General features: G+C 41.8%; 1 protein-coding gene across 3 annotated transcripts in view; it reads left to right on the forward strand.

Annotated features, from left to right (window-relative positions):
• The window catches only part of BAALC (BAALC binder of MAP3K1 and KLF4), a 97,715-nt gene that overhangs the window by 56,402 nt on the left and 17,742 nt on the right, over positions 1–23,571 (forward strand). The window lies entirely within an intron of this gene.

Genomic DNA, 23,571 nt, shown 5'->3' on the forward strand with positions numbered 1-23,571 from the left:
ATCCCCAGCCCCATCACCAAGCTCTTCCTGTAAGCTGAGTTCAGCGTGATCTTTACCAAGCTGAGGTTGGAGAACTGCTTTTGCTACAGGGCTTTGATGTCCATGAGGAAAAGGTATTTCTCCTTCCTGCAGCACAAACCCCCAAATGGCAAATGCAATCGCTTATAACTTCAGGAGAAATCTGGAGAAGGCTCAACATACTGTCCTCAAGTTTTCACTCAGCCCTGAACCCTGGAAAGACACCAGCTTTCATTGGGAGTCCCTGGGAACTATAGCAACCCCTTCCGAGGAGGGTGGGACGAGTGGTGGCACCCTATGACAAGTCTCTGTCAGGGCTGACTTCACTGTTTATGCGAGCTGTTCCTTTCACTCCCTGATATCTCCATAGGAATTAGAACAGCAAGCATGGTTCATGTTTGTACTTGCTTTCTTTGGAATTTCAGCTGTTTAGTACATCAAGGGAAAAAACACTTTAACACATAGAGATCCATATGGCAGCTTCTTCCTGCAGTGATGATACCTGCTCTGGCAACCGGCTCAACAGTTCAAGACTCTTTCAACAAATATTGTTTGAGCAACCCAGGTATGGTTCTTGTCTTCATGGAGCTCCCAGACCAATGGGGCAAGCAGACATGGAACAAATGATACCAACAGTGATGAATGCTCCAAAGAGAAGTACACTACTGCAGGAGTGCAGGGGAGTTCAACCTGGTTTTGAGGAGGAGTCTGGGAAGGTGCCCCTTCCCCAAAAATTCATGTTTAAGTCAAGATGGAGAATTAGGCCAATTGGGAGAGCCTTCAGAGTAGAAGGAACAGTGTTATAAAGACTGTGAGGTGCCTTCAATGTCCCATAAGGCTGGAGCATAGAGGACAGAGAGAAGTGCATAAACCCATCAGGCCAGAAGAAGCAGGAGAGCTCACAAAGAGCCTTGCAGGGCACAAAGGGATCGGTGTGTCTATCCCTTAGGTCATTAAGAAGTCGATGAAGAGGTAGGCCATGATCACATTTGTAGTTTTTGTTTTTGTTGTTATTGTTATTGTTTTTTGAGACAGGGTCTCATTCTGTTGCCCAGGCTGGAGTGCAGTGGTGCAATCTCAGCTCACTGCAACCTCCACCTCCCAGGTTCAAGTGATCCTCCCACCTCCCAAATAGCTGGGACTACAGGCATAAACCACGATGCCTGGCTAATTTTTTAATTTTTTGTAGAAAAGAGTTTTTGCCATGTTGCCCACACTGGTCTTGAACTCCTGGACTCAAACAATCCTCCTATCTTGACCTCCCAAATTGTTGGGATTACAGGTGTGAGACACCACACCTGGCCAGATTTTTAGCTCTAAAAGAATGCACTGGCTACCCATTGTAGAATGAAGTCCACAGGCTGCCATCCCTTCTCATCTTAGTTTGGCAGCCTCTCTCAGCCCCCTTAATTGGATCACCAAAGGTCTGCAGCACCCTGGCTCGGTGAGCCTCCCTGGAATTATTTCCCACCTCAGAGAAATCCTCCCTGGAGCAGAGATTGACCAACACCAGCTGGCTGACATGGGAGCTGTTGAGTGCAGAAAATGAGCCTCGTGGTGGCTTCTGAGTATTAGGGAATCAGTGTCTAATCTTTAATGGGTGACCCAGAGGGTTGAGCTCCTGGCAGGAGAACATTTCATGGGTCTGGGGAAAAGAAAATGTACCAAGGTAGTTTAATTAAATACACTCATTTTCTCACTGGCTGCACTTCAGTGTGACCTGCTTAATTCTGAAGGCAAGTTACTTGGATTTTAAAGATATGCTTCACCCTAGAGGAGTAAGACATTTGAACTGTGAGTTACCTTTAAAGCAACAAACAAAAGGCTTTCATTTATTTTGATGACACCATACACCCACTAATTATTGCCTAGCTCTGAAAAGGGAAAATATGATTCATTGTAGATTTTTTTTTTAAATAATGTAAGTTAACACAAATGCACGTGAAAGGAAAAGTTTTAGAGTCTGGCAGATCTGGGCGGAAGCCTGGCTCTGGCACCAGCAGCAGGACCTCAGGCACTTTAAATTGCCTGACCCTCAGTTTCCTCTTCTTAAAAAAAAAGAGGTGGCAGGGAGTGGGGATCATAACATCTACCTACAACATTGTTGTGACAATGAAGTAGAGCTGGGAATAAAATTCCAGCTCCATGATCTTAGATATGAAATGTTTTTCGAGTCTTTCCATCTTTGTATCCTTAGGTCTGAGCATAAGGCTGGCACGAACCCACAAATGTATATTTCATTTCATTTCTTCTTTCAACCTTTGTATTAGGCCATTCTTATGTTGCTGTAAAGAAATACTTGAGGCTGGGTAATTTATAAAGAAAAGAGGCTTAATTGGCTCATGGTTCTGCAGGCTTTACAGAAAGCATGGTGCTGTCATCTGCTTCTGGTGAGGCCTTAGAAGTTTACAATCATGGTGGAAGGTGACGGGCAGCCAGCGTGTCACAGGGCAAGAGCGGGAACAAGAGTGGCGGGGGAAGTGCCACACACTTTTAAACAGCCAGATGTCGCATGAACTCATTCATCATCAAAGGGATGGTGCTAAGCCATTCATGAAGAGTATGCCCCATGATCCAAATACCACCCACCCAGCCCCACCTCCAACACAGGACTACATTTCAAGATGAGATTTGGAGGAGACAAGTATCCAAACTATATCACCCTTCATCCCAGCGATGCCCAGTCTTTCCTTTTAAACATTGCTCAAGAATCCTCTGTTCTGTGAAGACTAACCAGGCCTGATTTGAGCCATTAAGTATCCCACAGGTTCTTATGAACAACTATAATTTTTTTCCATCTACATATACTGTTAGGGGGCCTTGAGGAACATTACCATCTGACTGCCCTACAGAAAGTTGGGCATCCCATCCATCGATTTAAAAAAATAGGACTTTTTTTTGGTAAAATAGGCATTGCAATGTATTGATTCCTATGTGGTGTTTCTGTTCTTATGTGTCATATTTGATTACTATTTTTGATAGCATATTTGATGATTAAATGTGATATAATAACTAAAAAATAAATAGCCTAATATTCTGGGTGAGCCTAAAGCTATTATTAATTAGAAAAGACAAAATGCGACATGGCTCTATTTCTTAAAAATCATTCTTATTTCACAAGTAATATATCAAAAAAGGTAGAAATGTTATACATAATGCCCTTTAGATCACCCTGTGATCCTGGTCCCCTGCCTTTTCCCCAAAGACAAACATTGTTATCAGTTTGTTGGGCATCTCTCTAGTTTGTTTTCTGTGTGTATATGTGTGTGTATGTATCCCTGTACAAAAATAGCATAACATAGATATAATATAGTTTTTTAAACATAAAAGCAAGGGAGGAGCCAAGATGGCCGAATAGGAACAGCTCCAGTCTACAGCTCCCAGCGCGAGCGACGCAGAAGACGGGTGATTTCTGCATTTCCATCTGAGGTACCATGTTCATCTCACTAGGGAGTGCCAGACAGTGGGCGCAGGTCAGTGGGTGAGCGCACCGTGCCCCAGCCGAAGCAGGGGCGAGGCATTGCCTCACTCGGGAAGCGCAAGGGGTCAGGGAGTTCCCCTTCCAGGGGTGACAGACGGCACCTGGAAAATCGGGCCACTCCCACCCGAATACTGTGCTTTTCCGACGGGCTTAGGAAACGGTGCCCCAGGAGAGTATAGCCCGCACCTGGCTCAGAGGGTCCTACACCCACGGAGTCTCGCTGATTGCTAGCACAGCAGTCTGAGATCAAACAGCAAGTCGGCAGCGAGGCTGGGGGAGGGGCGCCCGCCATTGCCCAGGCTCGCTTAGGTAAACAAAGCAGCCGGGAAGCTTGAACTGGGTGGAGTCCACCACAGCTCAAGGAGGCCTGCCTGCCTCTGTAGGCTCTACCTCTGGGGGCAGGGCACAGACAAACAAAAAGACAGCAGTAACCTCTGCAGACTTAAATGTCCCTGTCAGACAGCTGTGAGGAGAGCAGTGGTTCTCTCAGCACGCAGCTGGAGATCTGAGAACGGGCTGACTGCCTCCTCAAGTGGGTCCCTGACCCCTGACCCCCGAGCAGCCTAACTGGGAGGCACCCCCCAGCAGGGGCAGACTGACACCTCACACGGCCGGCCAGGTACTCCAACAGACCTGCAGCTGAGGGTTCTGTCTGTTAGAAGGAAAACTAACAGAAAGGACATCCACACCAAAAACCCATCTGTACATCACCATCATCAAAGACCAAAAGTAGATAAAACCACAAAGATGGGGAAAAAACAGAGCAGAAAAACTGGAAACTCTAAAAACCAGAGTACCTCTCCTCCTCCAAAGGAACGCAGTTCCTCACCAGCAACGGAACAAAGCTGGACGGAGAATGACTTTGACGAGCTGAGAGAAGAAGGCTTCAGACGATCAAATTACTCTGAGCTACGGGAGGATATTCAAACCAAAGGCAAAGAAGTTGAAAACTTTGAAAAAAATTTAGAAGAATGTATAACTAGAATAACCAATACAGAGAAGTGCTTAAAGGAGCTGATGGAGCTGAAAACCAAGGCTCGAGAACTACGTGAAGAATGCAGAAGCCTCAGGAGCCGATGCGATCAAATGGAAGAAAGGGTATCAGCCCTGGAAGATGAAATGAATGAAATGAAGCGAGAAGGGAAGTTTAGAGAAAAAAGAATAAAAAGAAACGAGCAAAGCCTCCAAGAAATGTGGGACTATGTGAAAAGACCAAATCTACGTCTGATTGGTGTACCTGAAAGTGACGGGGAGAATGGAAACAAGTTGGAAAACACTCTGCAGGATATTATCCAGGAGAACTTCCCCAATCTAGCAAGGCAGGCCAACATTCAGATTCAGGAAATACAGAGAACACCACAAAGATACTCCTCGAGAAGAACAACTCCAAGACACATAATTGTCAGATTCACCAAAGTTGAAATGAAGGAAAAAATGTTAAGGGCAGCCAGAGAGAAAGGTCAGGTTACCATCAAAGGGAAGCCCATCAGACTAACAGCGGATCTCTTGGCAGAAACCCTACAAGCCAGAAGAGAGTGGGGGCCAATATTCAACATTCTTAAAGAAAAGAATTTTCAACCCAGAATTTCATATCCTGCCAAACTAAGCTTCATAAGTGAAGGAGAAATAAAATACTTTACAGACAAGCAAATGCTGAGAGATTTTGTCACCACCAGGCCTGCCCTACAAGAGCTCCTGAAGGAAGCGCTAAACATGGAAAGGCACAACCAGTACCAGCCACTGCAAAATCATACCGAAATGTAAAGACCATCGAGACTAGGAAGAGACTGCATCAACTAACGAGCAAAATATCCAGCTAACATCATAATGACAGGATCAAGTTCACACATAACAATATTAACTTTAAATGTAAATGGACTAAATGCTCCAATTAAAAGACACAGACTGGCAAATTGGATAAAGACTCAAGACCCATCAGTGTGCTGTATTCAGGAAACCCATCTCACGTGCAGAGACACACATAGGCTCAAAATAAAAGGATGGAGGAAGATCTACCAAGCAAATGGAAAACAAAAAAAGGCAGGGGTTGCAATCCTAGTCTCTGATAAAACAGACTTTAAACCAACAAAGATCAAAAGAGACAAAGAAGGCCATTACATAATGGTAAAGGGATTAATTCAACAAGAAGAGCTAACTATCCTAAATATATATGCACCCAATACAGGAGCACCCAGATTCATAAAGCAAGTCCTGAGTGACCTACAAAGAGACTTAGACTCCCACACATTAATAATGGGAGACTTTAACACCCCACTGTCAACATTAGACAGATCAACGAGACAGAAAGTTAACAAGGATACCCAGGAATTGAACTCAGCTCTGCACCAAGTAGACCTAATAGACATCTACAGAACTCTCCACCCCAAATCAACAGAATATACATTTTTTTCAGCACCACACCACACCTATTCCAAAATTGACCATATACTTGGAAGTAAAGCTCTCCTCAATAAATGTAAAAGAACAGAAATTGTAACAAACTGTCTCTCAGATCACAGTGCAATCAAGCTAGAACTCAGGATTAAGATTCTCACTCAAAACTGCTCAACTACGTGGAAACTGAACAACCTGCTCCTGAATGACTACTGGGTACATAGTCAGAAATAAAGGCAGAAATAAAGATGTTCTTTGAAACCAACGAGAACCAAGACACAACATACCAGAATCTCTGGGATGCATTCAAAGCAGTGTGTAGAGGGAAATTTATAGCACTAAATGCCCACAAGAGAAAGCAGGAAAGATCCAAAATTGACACCCTAACATCACAATTAAAAGAACTAGAAAAGCAAGAGCAAACACATTCAAAAGCTAGCAGAAGGCAAGAAATAACTAAAATCAGAGCAGAACTGAAGGAAATAGAGACACAAAAAACCCTTCAAAAAATAAATGAATCCAGGAGCTGGTTTTTTGAAAGGATCAACAAAATTGATAGACCGCTAGCAAGATTAATAAAGAAAAAAAGAGAGAAGAATCAAATAGATGCAATAAAAAATGATAAAGGGGATATCACCACCAATCCCACAGAAATACAAACTACCATCAGAGAATACTATAAACACCTCTATGCAAATAAACTAGAAAATCTAGAAGAAATGGATAAATTCCTCAACACATACACCCTCCCAAGACTAAACCAGGAAGAAGTTGAATCTCTGAATAGACCAATAACAGGAGCTGAAATTGTGGCAATAATCAATAGCTTACCAACCAAAAAAAGTCCAGGACCAGATGGGTTCACAGCCGAATTCTACCAGAGGTACAAGGAGGAGCTGGTACCATTCCTTCTGAAACTATTCCAATCTATAGAAAAAGAGGGAATCCTCCCTAACTCATTTTATGAGGCCAGCATCATCCTGATACCAAAGCCTGGCAGAGACACAACAAAAAAAGAGAATTTTAGACCAATATCCTTGATGAACATTGATGCAAAAATCCTCAATAAAATACTGGCAAACAGAATCCAGCAGCACATCAAAAAGCTTATCCACCATGATCAAGTGGGCTTCATCCCTGGGATGCAAGGCTGGTTCAATATACGCAAATCAATAAATGTAATCCAGCATATAAACAGAACCAAAGACAAAAACCACATGATTATCTCAATAGATGCAGAAAAGGCCTTTGACAAAATTCAACAACCCTTCATGCTAAAAACTCTCAATAAATTAGGAATTGATGGGACGTATCTCAAAATAATAAGAGCTATTTATGACAAACCCACAGCCAATATCATACTGAATGGGCAAAAACTGGAAGCATTCCCTTTGAAAACTGGCACAAGACAGGGATGCCCTCTCTCACCACTTCTATTCAACATAGTGTTGGAAGTTCTGGCCAGGGCAATTAGGCAGGAGAAGGAAATCAAGGGTATTCAATTAGGAAAAGAGGAAGTCAAATTGTCCCTGTTTGCAGATGACATGATAGTATATCTAGAAAACCCCATTGTCTCAGCCCAAAATCTCCTTAAGCTGATAAGCAACTTCAGCAAAGTCTCAGGATACAAAATCAATGTGCAAAAATCACAAGCATTCTTATACATCAATAACAGACAAACAGAGAGCCAAATCATGAGTGAACTCCCATTCACAATTGCTTCAAAGAGAATAAAATACCTAGGAATCCAACTTACAAGGGATGTGAAAGACCTCTTCAAGGAGAACTACAAACCACTGCTCAAGGAAATAAAAGAGGATACAAACAAATGGAAGAACATTCCATGCTCATGGGTAGGAAGAATCAATATCATGCAAATGGCCATCCTTCCCAAGGTAATTTACAGATTCAATGCCATCCCCATCAAGCTACCAATGACTTTCTTCACAGAATTGGAAAAAACTACTTTAAAGTTCATATGGAACCAAAAAAGAGCCCGCATCGCCAAGTCAATCCTAAGCCAAAAGAACAAAGCTGGAGGCATCACACTACCTGACTTCAAACTATACTACAAGGCTACAGTAACCAAAACAGCATGGTACTGGTACCAAAACAGAGATATAGATCAATGGAACAGAACAGAGCCATCAGAAATAATGCCACATATCTACAAGTATCTGATCTTTGACAAACCTGACAAAAACAAGAAATGGGGAAAGGATTCCCTATTTAATAAATGGTGCTGGGAAAACTGGCTAGCCATATGTAGAAAGCTGAAACTGGATCCCTTCCTTACACCTTATACAAAAATCAATTCAAGATGGATTAAAGACTTAAACGTTAGACCTAAAACCATAAAAACCCTAGAAGAAAACCTAGGCATTACCATTCAGGACATAGGCATGGGCAAGGACTTCATGTCTAAAACACCAAAAGCAATGGCAACAAAAGCCAAAATTGACAAATGGGATCTAATTAAACTAAAGAGCTTCTGCACAGCAAAGGAAACTACCATCAGAGTGAACAGGCAACCTACAAAATGGGAGAAAATTTTCGCAACCTACTCATCTGACAAAGGGCTAATATCCAGAATCTACAATGAACTCCAACAAATTTACAAGAAAAAAACAAACAACCCCATCGAAAAGTGGGCGAAGGACATGAACAGACACTTCTCAAAAGAAGACATTTATGCAGCCAAAAAACACATGAAAAAATGCTCACCATCACTGGCCATCAGAGAAATGCAAATCAAAACCACAATGAGATACCATCTCACACCAGTTAGAATGGCAATCATTAAAAAGTCAGGAAACAACAGGTGCTGGAGAGGATGTGGAGAAACAGGAACACTTTTACACTGTTGGTGGGACTGTAAACTAGTTCAACCCTTGTGGAAGTCAGTGTGGCGATTCCTCAGGGATCTAGAACTAGAAATTCCATTTGACCCAGCCATCCCATTACTGGGTATATACCCAAAGGACTATAAATCATGCTGCTATAAAGACACATGCACACGTATGTTTATTGCCGCATTATTCACAATAGCAAAGACTTGGAACCAACCCAAATGTCCAACAATGATAGACTGGATTAAGAAAATGTGGCACATATACACCATGGAATACTATGCAGCCATAAAAAATGATGAGTTCATGTCCTTTGTAGGGACATGGATGAAATTGGAAATCATCATTCTCAGTAAACTATCGCAAGAACAAAAAACCAAACACTGCATATTCTCACTCATAGGTGGGAATTGAACAATGAGAACACATGGACACAGGAAGGGGAACATCACACTTCGGGGACTGTTGTGGGGTGGGGGGAGGGGGGAAGGATAGCATTGGGAGATATACCTAATGCTAGATGACGAGTTGGTGGGTGCAGCGCACCAGCATGGCACATGTATACATATGTAACTTACCTGCACATTGCGCACATGTACCATAAAACCTAAAGTATAATAATAATAATAATAATAATAATAATAATAAAAGAAAAAAAATAAAAAAAATTGTACTGAATTATCAAAAAAAAAATATGCAATCTCCTACATTTTCTGTTAAGGGTTTCAATTGTTTCAATAAAAAAATTAAGTGTAAAAAAAAATAATAAACATAAAAGCTGGCCAGGTGCTATGGCTCACGCCTGTAATCTCAGCACTTTGGGAGGTTGAGACAGGCAGATTACCTGAGGTCAGGAGTTTCAGACCAGCCGGGGCAACCTGGTGAAATCCTGTCTGTATTAAAAATAAAAAATAAAAAAAAAATAGCCAGGCGTGGTTGTGCACATCTGTAGTTCCAGCTACTCAGGATGCTGAGGCAGGAGAATTGCTTGAACCCAGGAGACGGAGGTTGCAGTGAGCCGAGATTGTGCCACTGCACTCCAGCCTAGGCAACAGAGTGAGACTCTGAAAGCTGTCATTGGTACATATTTATGCTCTACTTGCTTTTCCATTCATCACTATATGTTATATTTCTATCTATATAAATCTACTTTATTAGCTTTAAATTGCTCTATAGAATTCCATAGTCTAGATAAACCACAATTTATTTAGTAATTATCCAACTGATGAATGGCTACATTGATTATATTTTTCATTATTACAGTGGTATAAAGAACATCTTCAACAATCCCCTTTGTGCATTGGTTAAGAGGTTTTCTAAAGCAGATACTGAAGACTGAAATTGCTGAGTCATTTTGATGTGCACATTTTAAACATGAATAGACTCTGCCAATTGCCCTCCAAAATGGACAGTTTTACTTGCACTTCCACCAGCAGCATATGAGAGAATGTGTTAACACACATCCTTTCAACATGTAATATTATCAGACTTTTTAACTTTTGCCATTCTGATGGGTAAGAAATGATATATTATTTAAATTTTGCATAGCTCTATTTTTCAGTAATTATTAAATAAGCCATAAGTTCCCAATTAAATTACAGACACATAAAGGGTTCAGATAAGCAAGTGTTTTATATCCCCCTGTAACAGCACAGTGCTAGGCAAAGGGTAAGCACCCAAGGGATACTAGATGATTGATTGCTTTGAGCGATTTTAAAATTTCAAGAATTAAAACAATTCAGTTGATTGAATTCAAATTTTGATTGGCCAAAATATATTTCTTACACCTAATAAAAATATATCATCTAATTTCTTTCTTTTTTTTTTTTGTTTTTTAACTTTTAAGTTCAGGGGTACAAGTATTAAGTTTGTTACATAGGTAAGCTTGTGTCATGGGGGTTTGTTGTACAGATTATTTCATTACCCAGGTATTAAGTATAGTACCCATTAGTTATTTTTCCTGATCTTCTCCCTCCTCCCACCCTCCACCCTCCAATAGGCCCCAGTGTGTGGTTTCCCTCTATGTGTCCATGTGTTCTCATCATTAAGCTCCACTTATCAGTGAGAACATGTGGCATTTGTTTTTCTGTTCCTGTGTTAGTTTGCTAAGAATAATGGCCTCCAGCTCCATCCATGTTACTGCAAAGGACAAGATCTTGTTCTTTTTTATGGCTGCATAGTATTCCATGGTGTAGGTGTATATGTACGACATTTTCTTTATCTAGTCTATCACCAAGGGGCATTTAAGTTGATTCCATGTCTTTACTATTGTGAATAGTGCTGCAATGAACATGCACGGGCATGTGTCTTTATAATACAATGAGATACCATCTAACACTAGTCAGAATGGTTATTATTAAAGAGTCAAAAAACAACAGATGCTGGAGAGGTTGTGGAGAAAAAGGACACTTATATACTGTTGGTGGGAATGTAAATTAGTTCAGCCATTCTGGAAGACAGTGTGGCAAAACCTCAAAGACTGAAAGACAGAAATACCATTCAACCCAGCAATCCCATTACTAGGTATACACCCAAAGCAATATCATCTAATTTCTAATATCCACCTCAGAGAAAAATTTAGTGCCAACTATAGTTGACGTGAAAATAGCCTAATGAAAAGGCTAGTTGTACTAAGGTCAGAAAATGTCAAGGAGTAAAAAACAAACGAAAACAACCAGGAAAACAGCTGTTAAAAGGCTAATCACCCCAAAAAATAATTTAACCGAGGAGTAAAAGACAACAGGGAATGTCTTCCTCTGTTCTGGCTTAGACTGAAATACCTATACTGGGTAATTTATAAGCAACAGAAAATTATTTCTCACAGTTCTGGAGGCTGAGAAGTCCAAGATCAAGGCAAGCAACAGATTTAGTGTCTGATGGAGGCTTGCTCTCTGCTTCAAAGATGGCACCTCTTGCCGTGTTCTCACATGGTGGAAGGGTCAATGAGCTCCCTTCAATCTCTTTTATAAGGGCACCAATCTCGTTCATGAAGACAGAACTGTCATGGCAATTGCTTCCTAAAGGTCCTGCCTCTTAACACTATTGCATTGGGGGTTAGATATATACATATGAATTTTGGGGGGACACCAACATTCAGACCATAGCAGGGAGGAAAATTTCATTAGCATACTTTTTCCCTAAAGAAAAATTCCAGTGACTAAGAAAAAGAGTCTAAAGTGAAGGCCATCAAGCATCCTATCGTACTAGGTACCTTTGGAGCAGTTTAAGGGAGTCACCTCCAGGGCGTTTTAAAATCTCTGACTGATTAGATCTGCTGACTTTGTGGAAAGAGGTCAGGCTACAAGTAGGGCAAATTGTCTGGATATGTAAGGAAGTGAAGTAAGAATCAAAGATCAAAGTAGGTCTCCGTATTCAAGCAGAAAGGAGGCCATGATGGGCAGGGCCTTGGCCAAGGAAAGTCAGCAACTCCTCCTGAGTAAACCAGCCACCAGAGGGGCAGTAGGATTCTGAGGACCACCCCTCATATGCAACCCCTGGGACTTCGTTCCCAGGCAACTGTTGCTCACCCTAGGGGAGCATTCCATGGTAAGGGTGCTGCTTGTTGGGATTGTACAGGTAAACAGTTCCCTGGAGAGACCATTTGAGCCTGAGTAAGAAGGTGAGATCTATACTGTGTCACATGGAAGAGGAAGGGGGAGTTAGACATGTGAATGGATAAGACGTATTGCCTTCTAAATGTTCTCCACTTTGCCTTGTTCTCCCTCTCTTAAGAAGAATTGTGTTAATGCCCATTCAAATTCTTCTCTTTCTTCTCCCTCCAATGAGAATTCAGTCTTTGCCATCTATGCCCTGTATTGTCTCTGGTGTAGAATTGAGGAACTAGGCAGAGACAGGGAGAAGCAGCAAGGAAAGGAAGGTGGTTGGAGATAGGATTTAGCTGAGAGACTGCAACCTACTGCTAAACTAGAAGCCTCAGATGTAAACCCAGCACCCAGCATAGTGCCTGGCACATAGTAGGTACCAAATAAATAGTTTTCAAATAATTAGCTGATTGAAAGACAAGTGACAAAGGAAAGAATAAATCATCTATGATGAGGAAGAAGCAGATGAAGGAAGAATGAAACAGGAGAAATGTAGGCCGATAAAGGTGGAAAATGGAATCGTATTATTGTATAGTCTTAATTTTTAGAATCTATGCATGTCAATGCACCGAATGAAGTTTTGGGACACAGCAGGCAAAATATCAATAATAGTTATTCCTGGTAGATAAGATTATGAGTAATTTTGTTTACTTTTTTTCTTACCAATATAGTACAGTTTTCTACATGAAACACCTATTTCTTATGTGAGAAGATCATAAATGTTATTTTATAAAAAGAAATGCAAGGTAATATGGGCTGAGCTGTGTACCCCTAAAATTCATGGCTTGAAGGCCTTTCCCCAGTGCCTCAGAATGTGATTATAATTGAAGATAGGGCTTTTAAAGAAGTAATTAAGGTAAGATGAGGTTATTTGGGTAGGCACAAATCCAATATGACTGGTGTCATAAGAAGAGATTAGGACACAGACACACTCAGAGGGAAGACCATGTGAAGATAGAGGGAGAAGACATCTATCTACAAGCCAAAGAGAGAGGTCTCAGGAGAAACCAACCTGTTGACACCTTGATCTTGGACTTCCAGCCTACAGGACTATGAGAAAATAAATATCTCTTGGTTAAGCCATCAGTCTGTGGTACTTTGTTATGGCAGCCTGAGCAGACTAATACAGGAGGTACACATTTTAAAAGTGTCAGAGAATGATTCAAGGAGACACAAAGAGGAAAGAGAAGAGCATAAGAGAAGTGTTTTGAGCAATTTGGGAGGAAGGCTCTGGTAAAATATAGAGTATTGTTACAATCCTAGCAATACTGCATACCTTAGAATAGTAAGATATAAACACGTTTGGTGGGAGAGAGAGCTGAATTTCATAACCGAGTTGGGACACCCCACGGTAATTAACACAAAGATACGGCAGTACCTGCCTTGAAGAATCTGCTCTGTGGTGCTCTTGAAGCAAAGGTGAAGAAGTTTCAAGGAAGGGAGGCACCTCTGAGAGGAGCAAAGGGAGAGAGGAAAGTAAGTACACCCTCAGAGAAGACTGGCAGGTCCAAAGGGTAGTCCTAGAGAGAAGGCAAGTGAGATTTTCACTTTTCCTTTTGGCTGCCTTCCAGTTCATTAGCTTGTGTGTCCCTGGGCATCTTTTTGGGAAGAGAAGAATTCAGGCCCATTTCGCCAAAGACAAACAGGACTCTCCTTGCTTCTGCCTCCTGTCCTGTCAGTTCCAGTTGTCGGTGTCAGCAGGCTCCTGCCTCGAATGCTGCTGGGTACCATGGGGAAGCCATTTCCCCTACCAAACCCTATGGCCAATGGCAGATGTTACAGGCTGGTGGTTCATCACAGGGAACAGTGGTCTTCCAATATCTTCCTAGTCAGGACCCATGTTCTTTGGGGGCTGTTGCTAGTGCAACATTGTCTACTATACCAGTCCATTAGTCAGTTTCTCTCCTTGATCACTGCTGTCCAAATCCAAATGTGCTTCTATATTTTCTTTAGTCAATAAACATTCCAAAATGTATTGCTCACCATTTGAAAAATGACAGCTTTGTTGAGGTATAATTCACATACCATGCAATTGCCCCATTTAAAGCATACAGTTAAATGATGTTTTAAATTCTTGGGGTTGTGCAACCACCCCAACAATCAATTTTAGAACATTTTCATTGCATCAAAAAGAAACCCTGAACCTATTAACAGTCACTCTCATTTCCTCCCAAACCCCCAGCCCTACACAACCACTACTTTTCTATCTATAGAATTGCCTATTTCTGAACATTTCATATAAATGGAATTATATAATATGTGGCCTTCTATAACTGGCTTCTTTCACATAGCATAATGTTTTCAAGGTTCATCAATGTCGTAGTATATATCAGTACTTCATTTTTTGGCAAACTGCCAAATAATATTCCATTGTATATACATACTATATTTTATTTACCCATCAATTGATGGATATTTGGGTTGTTTCTACTTTTTGGCTATTATAAATAAGATTGCTAAGAACATTCATGAACAAGTTTTTGTGTGGATATAGGCTTTCGTTTCTCTTGGGTGTATACCCTAGAGGAATTTCTGTGTTATTTATGGTACCACTGTGTTCAACCTTTTACAGAATTGCAGACTGAAAGCAGCTGTACCATTTTGTCTTCCCACCAGCAGTGTATGAGATTTCCAAATTCTCTACATTTCTGAGAACACTTATTCTCTATCTTTTTTTATTATAGCCCCATCCTAGTGGGTGTGAAGTGGTGTCTCCTTGTAGTTTTTGATATGCATTTCTTTGATAGCTAATGATGTTGAGTATCTTTTCATGTGTTTATTGGCCATTTGCATATCTTCTATAAAGAAATGTCTACTCGGGTCCTTTGCTGATGTTTTATTTGGATTATTTATCTTTTTTATTACTGAGTTGTAGGAGTTCTTTGAAAGTTAGTTCCTTACCAAATATATAATTTGTAAACTTTTTCTCCTATTCTGTGGATTGTCTTTTCACTTCCTTCATGGTGTCCTTTGAATCACAAAAGTTTTCAGTTTTGATAATGCTCATTATATCTATTTTTCATTGTTGTTGCTTGTGCTTTTGGGGTCATTTCTAAGAAACAAGTGGATAATCCAAGGTCACAAAGACTTACACCTATATTTTCCTTTCAGTGTTTTGTGATTTTAGCCCTTACATTTAGATCTTTGATCCTTTTGACTTAGTTTTTGTATATGGTGTGAGGTAGGGGGTGCACTTCATTATTTTGCATGTAGATATTCAGTTGTCATAGCACATGTGTTGAAAAACTATTCTTTACCCATTGAAGTGTCTTAGCACCATTGTCCAGAAAAAAATGACCACAAATTTAAGGGTTGCTCAATATTTTCTAAGAATGTGTTTGTAATAGCCATGCAAAAGGTCACATATTATAGTATTATATGTAGTATGTGGCCAACAATTTCTCATCAGATTGAAGAAATGACAGTGTCCCATTCTAGTTCATTTTAAAGATGAAACAAATTCTTAGTAAGTGGCTGAGCAATCACAGCTTGTTTTACTTATACCTCAGTTTAGACAAAATTATTGTCCGCCATGTGTTCAGGACCTGAGAGCCCAGACAGTGTTTGATGAACCAGAGTTTCACTGGCTGTGACTTTAGAAGATTCTTTCCATATTGATTGCCAATGTCTTATACTTTGGTTTTCTGTCATTGAGGAGAATGACTTGCAGGTTGTTTCTGATGATTTTGGACCAACTCTCTGTGACCACCTTCACCAAGGAAAGCCAGGTGCTCAAGCTAAGTAGAAATTACCCCTTGACCTACTCTCCACATGGCTTTCAGCTACTATTTTTAATTTCTGTACTCTTCCCTCCTGCCCAGCTCCATTTCCAAAATAGCAAGAAGCTTTGGCAAGGAATCCCTGGGGTTGCAATTTATCAGCAAGCTGTGGACACAGCTATTTCCTATCTTTTGGCAAAGTTCAGTGATTTGACTTGTCTCCTGCATGGAATGAAAATTTTGTGAAGGGTGTCAAACAAGACATACTCTAGGGGCACACAAATGTCTCTTAATTTACTGGTACAGACTTCACTATGGAAAAAACATAGATGAGTACTTTGTGACCCTCAAAACTAACATGAGTGTTGATCTCTATGTCAGATAGATAGATGATAGATAGATAGATAGATAGATAGATTGATAGATAGATGATAGATAGATAGATGGATGGATAGATAGATAGATAGATCTATATATATCTATAATATAGATGAGCCTCTGCAGTCTTTAGAATCCCCTGCCTTAGAATCCCTGGGGGTGGGATACAGGGAACGTGTTAAGATGCATATTCCTGGGCCCCTACTGAATCAGAAGTTCTGGGGGAATGAATGTAGAGATCTGCATTTTAACAGACACCCCAGGTGAGCTGCATGTAGTTTCATGCATTAAAATTTGAGAACTGCCTACTTGGGAGTTTTTGCTAATACCACAAGCTTTGGAAACATACAGAACCTGGGTTAAACTTCAATTTCTTCTTCTGTAAAATAAGGGTAATTCTCCCATCTCCCCAGCACGAGAGGAGTGGTGTGGAGTAGACATGCAAATAGAGCCCGGGGTTTAGTACAGTGCAACTTTCACAACAATGTCTCCACTCTGGGGTACTTGATGAGCATTTTGCATAACCCCAGTAGGGTTGCCAGATAAAATTGAAGACACCCAGTTAAACTTTTATCTCAGAAAAATAATAAGTTTTGAATATAAGTGTGGCAGCAGTGCTGAGGGCAGTTTCCAGAGTCTAGGGTTGGTGGAAAGATTTAGGAAGTTGTCCCTTGATAGCCTCCATGCCTCAACCTCCAGCCTTCCCAGAAACACTGTGAGCTCCCAGATTATTTTAATAAATCCTTACTTAAAGCTTTAATTCTCCAATCAATTTCTGTTGCTTACAGCTGAGAACCCTGACTGATACAGCATCTGCAACTCTCTACTCAACAACTGACCATCTGTCTTCCGTTCTCCTCACTTCCCTGAGCTCTCCCTGAAGTCATCAGGGAGACTCAATTGAACAATCTCTCAGGCTTTTCTTGCTGAGAGATTTTCCTGGAGAAGTATGTAGAGGACATGGTCCACCCAAGACAACCTGCAAGGAAAGAGCTAGGGAAATAAAAACCTGACCTCAGTGTGCCACCGCAGACCCTTCCCCTCTAAAGCTAGTTCCTCCCATTGGTCAAACCCCACTAGAAGCCAGTGGGCAAGAGAGCTTGTTGACATGTGCATTCAGGTCAGTCTCTGAGACACAGAGCAGGGTAGAGAGAAGGGGAGAGTGAGACTGGAGGGGCAGAAGAAATATCTCCAACAAGCAGGGTATGTATATTGTCTTGGCTTTGGTTCCCTAGAAACAGAGCCTGAGATTGAGATTTTGTGCAAGTGACTCCTAGGGGCATTCCTGGGAGGAGAGTGTGATGGAGGGAGGGAGAGAAGCAGGATGGGGCAGGACAAGGAGCTGAGCAAAGATGTGGTTTCAGGATTAGTCTAGCCTCAGCCTGATCCTATGGGTCACTTTGGAGTGAAAGGACAGAAATTGCTTAGAAGCAAAGGAGCTGGGCTGTTGTACCCAGTCTCCCCACCAACAGGTATTTTTAGTTGGTCATTAGCATGGACTGCCACTGATATTAATATAACTGGCAAGGCTTCTCCTGGTAAGGGGGCTCCCTTCAGCCAAGGGCAAGCCTTAGGAGAAGAAGCCAGGGGTGGGCTGTTAGCTACCAACATCCACCACACCTGGGGATGGGTGCAGGGTCAGGTGTGTGGATCTGGGCAGGCACTAATAGCATCTGTTGGGAGGACATACAGCTCTGTTGACAGGCCCAGGGGAGGAAAAAATAACTTTCTTTCCACTCTTAGTTCTTAGCTGTGATTAATTCTGTAATGAAAGACAGATTAATAAGAGAAAAGCAAACAGAAGCTCATTAACGTGTATATTTTGCATACACATGGGAGATATCTAGGCAATTACTAAATCTCAAAGAAGTGGCTTGGAATTCCAGCGTATGTAGCATCTACATTTACTATGTAGTAAATTTTTAGAGAAGTGACAAGACAAAGGAAAAGGACTTTGAGTTTCTAGGGGTGAAAAATTATGGGAAGGCAGATAGACAGTAGATAAAGGCTAGTTAGTAAAGCTTGTTAATGTAGATTCCTCTGGTGCCCTCTCCAGGCTGATAAGGGTCTAAATTTGTCTTCAGTGATCAACCTTTGTCTTTCCTGGTAGAGAGGGGAAGAAGCCTTTCCTCTTGTTTAGTGACCAATGAAAAGTAAATTTATGCTCTACTTTTAGGCAAATGGCAGGGGGAGGGGGCGGGTGGGAGGTGGTGGCAGAGAACGTTTTGTAACTACTTTTCCATTGCCTTCAGCTTAAAATAATCCTTATGCCAAAGTGGCATATTTTGGGGTGGCATATTCTGGTCTCCTACACAGGACATATCGCTGGGTGAGGAGGTAAAAAAATTATTTTTCCTTTGTGTTTTTCTGAATTCTAAAAGTTTTCTAACATTGAATCTATTTTCATAACTAGAAAATATGAGTTAAATTAAATCCATGCAGCAAAATCACCTGGTTTGTTACAGATAGAAGTAACAGAAAATTACCTTATATTCCTAACCCCTTGGGGTGTCCTCTTGACCACACTCGGCAGATGACCCCTGCTCATTGTTTGGCAAATGCCAATCCCCCAAGCTGGCCCTGCTTATCACAGAGCTTCTTTGTTTCATCATACTCAGTAAGCCAGTGGCTTAGCACTTAGCTGGTTGTGTGACTCATAAGTCAGGAATGCAACCAGTGTGGCTGATGGAGAGGGGCCAGAGGCGGGGACAGGCTATGCCACCAATAATCAGTGCAATATGTGTGCAGGCGTTGTTAGAACCTTTAGATATGGTCTCACTTAATCTTTACAACCGCCCCATGAAGGTGGCAGTATTATCTCCATTTAATAGATGAGGAAGTCTAGACTGGGGGGTTAAGAAACTAAAGTTGTTATTTTTGTTTGGCCACCAGTGAAAAATGAAAACTCTAGACCAAATGATGGATTTTTAAACTGTGTTTCTAGCAGCCCTTAGGCTTAGCAAAGATGCCAGGGATAGGAGGAGCTGCTGAGAGGGAAGGACTGGCCATTGGCACCTCAGTTATGGCAGCTCTACCTTGGTCTGTTTTATGGGTTGGCAGGGATGGCTTCGTGAATGTGCAGCCAGTGCAGACTCACAGGGCCTCCTGGGCTCACAAGGGGCCCTGCACTTAGGATCTAATGCTCTGCAGGAACCATCTTGAAATCCTTCATAATTTTGTCTTTTAATGTGTGTTTTATAAGTAAATCCAATGGACAATGGAGCGTGTCCCCGGGCTTGGAGCTCTAAATCATACTTGGCCCCACTTGCTGTTGCCTTTCTGCCTCCCTGGGATATGTTCCCTGCTGCCTGCTCTTGATCCTGGTGCGTTAGGCCTCTCCTTGCTTCCCTGCTGCCCTCCTTGTGGATCAGCAACTGGATTGCATTGGGGGAAGGGAGAAGGGAGCAGTGTTTCATGTCCATCAACCCCCAGAGGGACCTGGCCACAGGCATAGGGAGGATTGGGGTCAGGTGTGCCCCTTGAAGTGTCTCAGGTATGACAAGGGAGTGGCCATCCCCATCCAGGCTGGCAGAATCATGGTGCATTCAGTGGATGGCTCAGTAGGGGCCTCTCACAGACCTTTGACCCAGGTACCAAGTCATGATGCACATAGAAAATGGCAACATCTGGAGGCTGGGTGTGGGGGCTCACACCTGTAATCCCAGCACTTTGGGAGGCCAAGGCAGGTGGATCACTTGAGGCCAGGAGTTTGAGACCAGCCTAGCCAACGCAGTGAGACTCCACCTCCACTTAAAATACAAAAATTATCTGGGTGTGGTAGCGCATGCCTGTAGTCCCAGCTACTCAGGAGGCTGTGGCAGTTCAGTTGCTTGAACCCAGGAGGCAGAGGCCGCAGTGAGTTGAGATCATGCCACTGCACTCCACCCTGGGTGACACAGCGAGACTCCATCTCAAAAAAACAAGGCAACATCTGTATGGCACACTGGGGGAAACAGCAAGCAAAGGGAGCCCTGGCCAGCATTGACTCCCATTCAGCAGCCCCAAGGGCTGAAGGCAGTTCTACCCTAGGCTTAGGAAACGGAGTCTCTACCTTGGTCTTGTGCTTCAGACACCCCTTGCCCCTTTTACCCCATCAGCCCCACCCTTCCCACAGGGTGAGTTATCCAGAGGCCAAGGGGATATATCTACCAAAGCCTCAGCCCTCCTTCAGAATTCATTGCTTTTATTCCCCCAGTCCATCACAGACAAATACGTGGTCCTACTTGGTGTGATTAATACACAACTCACCCCACTTGTGACTCACCCCATGAGTTTAAAAGCACTCAACCTAGTTTGCACCCTGCTCAATCAGTAAGTTCAGTCAGACAAGTCTGCCTTTGGATGTTCTGGCAATGTCAAGTTGCTACAGAAATTTGTAAATGCTTGCAATCAGTTCTTAAATGTATCCCACAGCAGACAGTAACAACAGTTTGGTCCCTGGAGGACACTGAGTAGCACTATTCTAGGCTCTTCTGTGGGTGCTGGGACCCTGGAATCCAGTCTGAATCACACCAAATCCAAATCCACACCAAGCCTGCTTCCAGGGTCTTTATGGGCCTGTTTTCCTGATCTCTTCTGCAGGTGTACACTGCCCTAGCCCCAGGCTGTTTGCAGGGAGTGGGCAGAGATGAGACATGTGTACTGTGGTGTTCGTACACATGCATCTCAGGCCCCTTTAGGTACAGGATGGAGAACAGGTGGGAATGGGAAGAGCAGGGGCAGGCTGTGATTGGTGGAGGAAGGAAGCCACAAGGATTTGGGGCAAGCCTAGCTGCAGGAATCCATTTCTCTGTTCACCTTGAATCCATCACAGCACCCCAACGTGCTGAGGCCTGCCAGTCAGGGAGCTCTGGACCAGGTATTTTCCACTGTGACTTTCAATGTTTTGAATTCTGATTTCTATCCCACGGTCACAGTTGAAAGCTCATTAGCATTTGGCAGAGCAAGTGGGTGACACACAGATAGGTGTCCTGTGGACACTGCCATCTCACTGCATGGGAACTGCAGTCTTAGCAACTCTGCCAGTCAACACCCTCCCGCCCTTGATATACAAAAATACACTGCACTTCTGATGCCTGCCCCATGGCAAATAATTTCTCAACACCCAGGGAAAGGATTTTGTTTGTTTTTCTTTACGTTAGATTAAAAGCAAGCCCAGGCAAATACCCCAAAGGAAAGAGAAACAAATGACTTTACAATTAAAATATAAACCTACACAATTAGTCATTAGGCATACAAATAATATAACATCTTTAATAAATCAAGAAGCATTAATCCAACAAATGAGATACTTTATTTTGCCTCTTAAAATGACAAAGATGAAAACCAGAAAAGAAAATATTCAGTATTTGTCAGGATTTAGGGAATATTGCTGTCTTATATACTGTTGGCAGATGGTCAACAGAAGACAGACTTGTAGAGGTAAATTTGAAAATATATTGCAAAAGACTTAAAAATGTGTATATCCTTTGAAATCTTGAAAACATTGTTTCATGTCTTCTTATGAAACAATGTTTTCATAAGATGAATGAAAATTTGATGTCAGTCTCACTCTTGATGTTTTTTTTCCTCTTCTGAAGCTGTTCTTGATATCATTTATGTTCTGAAACTTCCCTAAGGTCTGTCTTAGGTTGGGCTTCTCTTGCCAAGTATTTGGTAACCTACTTCAAATTGAGGTTTCACATCTTTCTTTGGTTCTAAGAAATCTTTATTATTTCTGTGAATATTGCTTCCCCTCAATCTTCTCTAGCCTCTCATCTAAAACTCTTATTAGATCAAGGCTTAATTTACTGGATTTCCTAATAATGTTCAGCCCTCTGTGCTACTATGGAGAATTCCTTGGCCTGCCCTTTCAGCTCACTAAACTGCTCTTTCTGTCTATCGTGTTATTCAGCTTCTCTATTGAGGTTTTTTTCTTTCAACATTTAAGATTATTATTTCAAATATCTCTGATTGAACATTTTTGGGTAACTGTTGTCCTCATTTTGTGGTTTTATTATCTCCATTTTTCTGAGCAGATTGACTATACTTATTGAAAATTCTTTTCTGAATACCATATTAACTCCATTTCTTTTGGGGATCTCCATTGCAGAGTTAGTTGTCTCTTTTTTATGGTGTTGGCCTTCCTCAAATGTTTGCTCATTCTTGTTTTTGTACTGATTTTTGTAACTGAAGTTTCCTGCTAGAATGTCATCTGCATCTATTTGAGAGAGCCATTTGGAGAGCAGGGATGGGAACTACTATTGGCCTAACTCTTGGCACTATTTTCAAAATAACAGTCTTCTTAACCTGGGTTTTTCTTTCTCTCAGGTGTCTCCAGCTCCTGAGAGCACTGCCCTTCTCTCTAGTCCCTGCCCCATACAGAATCCTCTATTGTTGCTGACTGGCCTCAGCAGGTGGAAGAGTAGAAAGTCCAGGCTACCTTGCTGCTCCTTGCCTCCCTGTAACTATGGCAGAAACTCTGTCAGCTTCTGCCATCTTACTTAGCATTCCCTGTCATGCTTCCTGGGCCACCTTTTCTCTTTCCGATAAGATTCTGTTCATCCTTTATTAACTCCTCAGTGTAGTCCTCTCCCTTTTCAGTGAGGCTATTTATTTAAACTTCTATCATTTCTTGGCATTTGTTGTAAAAGGCACATATACTCAGTCCAACACTTTGAGCTGGAGCTATTAAAAAAAAATCTCTGTATTGGCCAAGCATGTTATCTCATGCCTGTAACCTCAGCACTTTAGAAGACTTAGGTGGGAGGATTGCTCAAGGCCAGGAGTTCAAGATCAGCCTGGGCAACATAGTGAGACCCTGTCTCTACAAAAAATATACAAAAATTAGCTGGGCATGGTGACACGTGCCTTTAGTCCCAGCTACTTGGAAAGCTGAGATGAGAGGATCACTTGAGCCCAGGAGTTTGAGACTGCAGCAAACTATGATCATGCCACTACACTCCAGCCTAGGCAACAGAGAGAGACCGTCTCTCTAAAAAACAAAACAAAATAAAAACCCAACATTTATATAACCTTCAAGCCAGTAATCCCACTTCTAGGAATTTATCCCAAGGAAGTAATTTAAAATAAAGATTTAACCACAAGGTATTTCATCACAGTAGGATTTATTATGAAAATGTGGAAACAAA

The sequence above is a fragment of the Pongo pygmaeus genome, chromosome 7 (genome assembly GCF_028885625.2).
Source record: "Pongo pygmaeus isolate AG05252 chromosome 7, NHGRI_mPonPyg2-v2.0_pri, whole genome shotgun sequence".
Taxonomy (NCBI): Eukaryota; Metazoa; Chordata; class Mammalia; order Primates; family Hominidae; genus Pongo; species Pongo pygmaeus.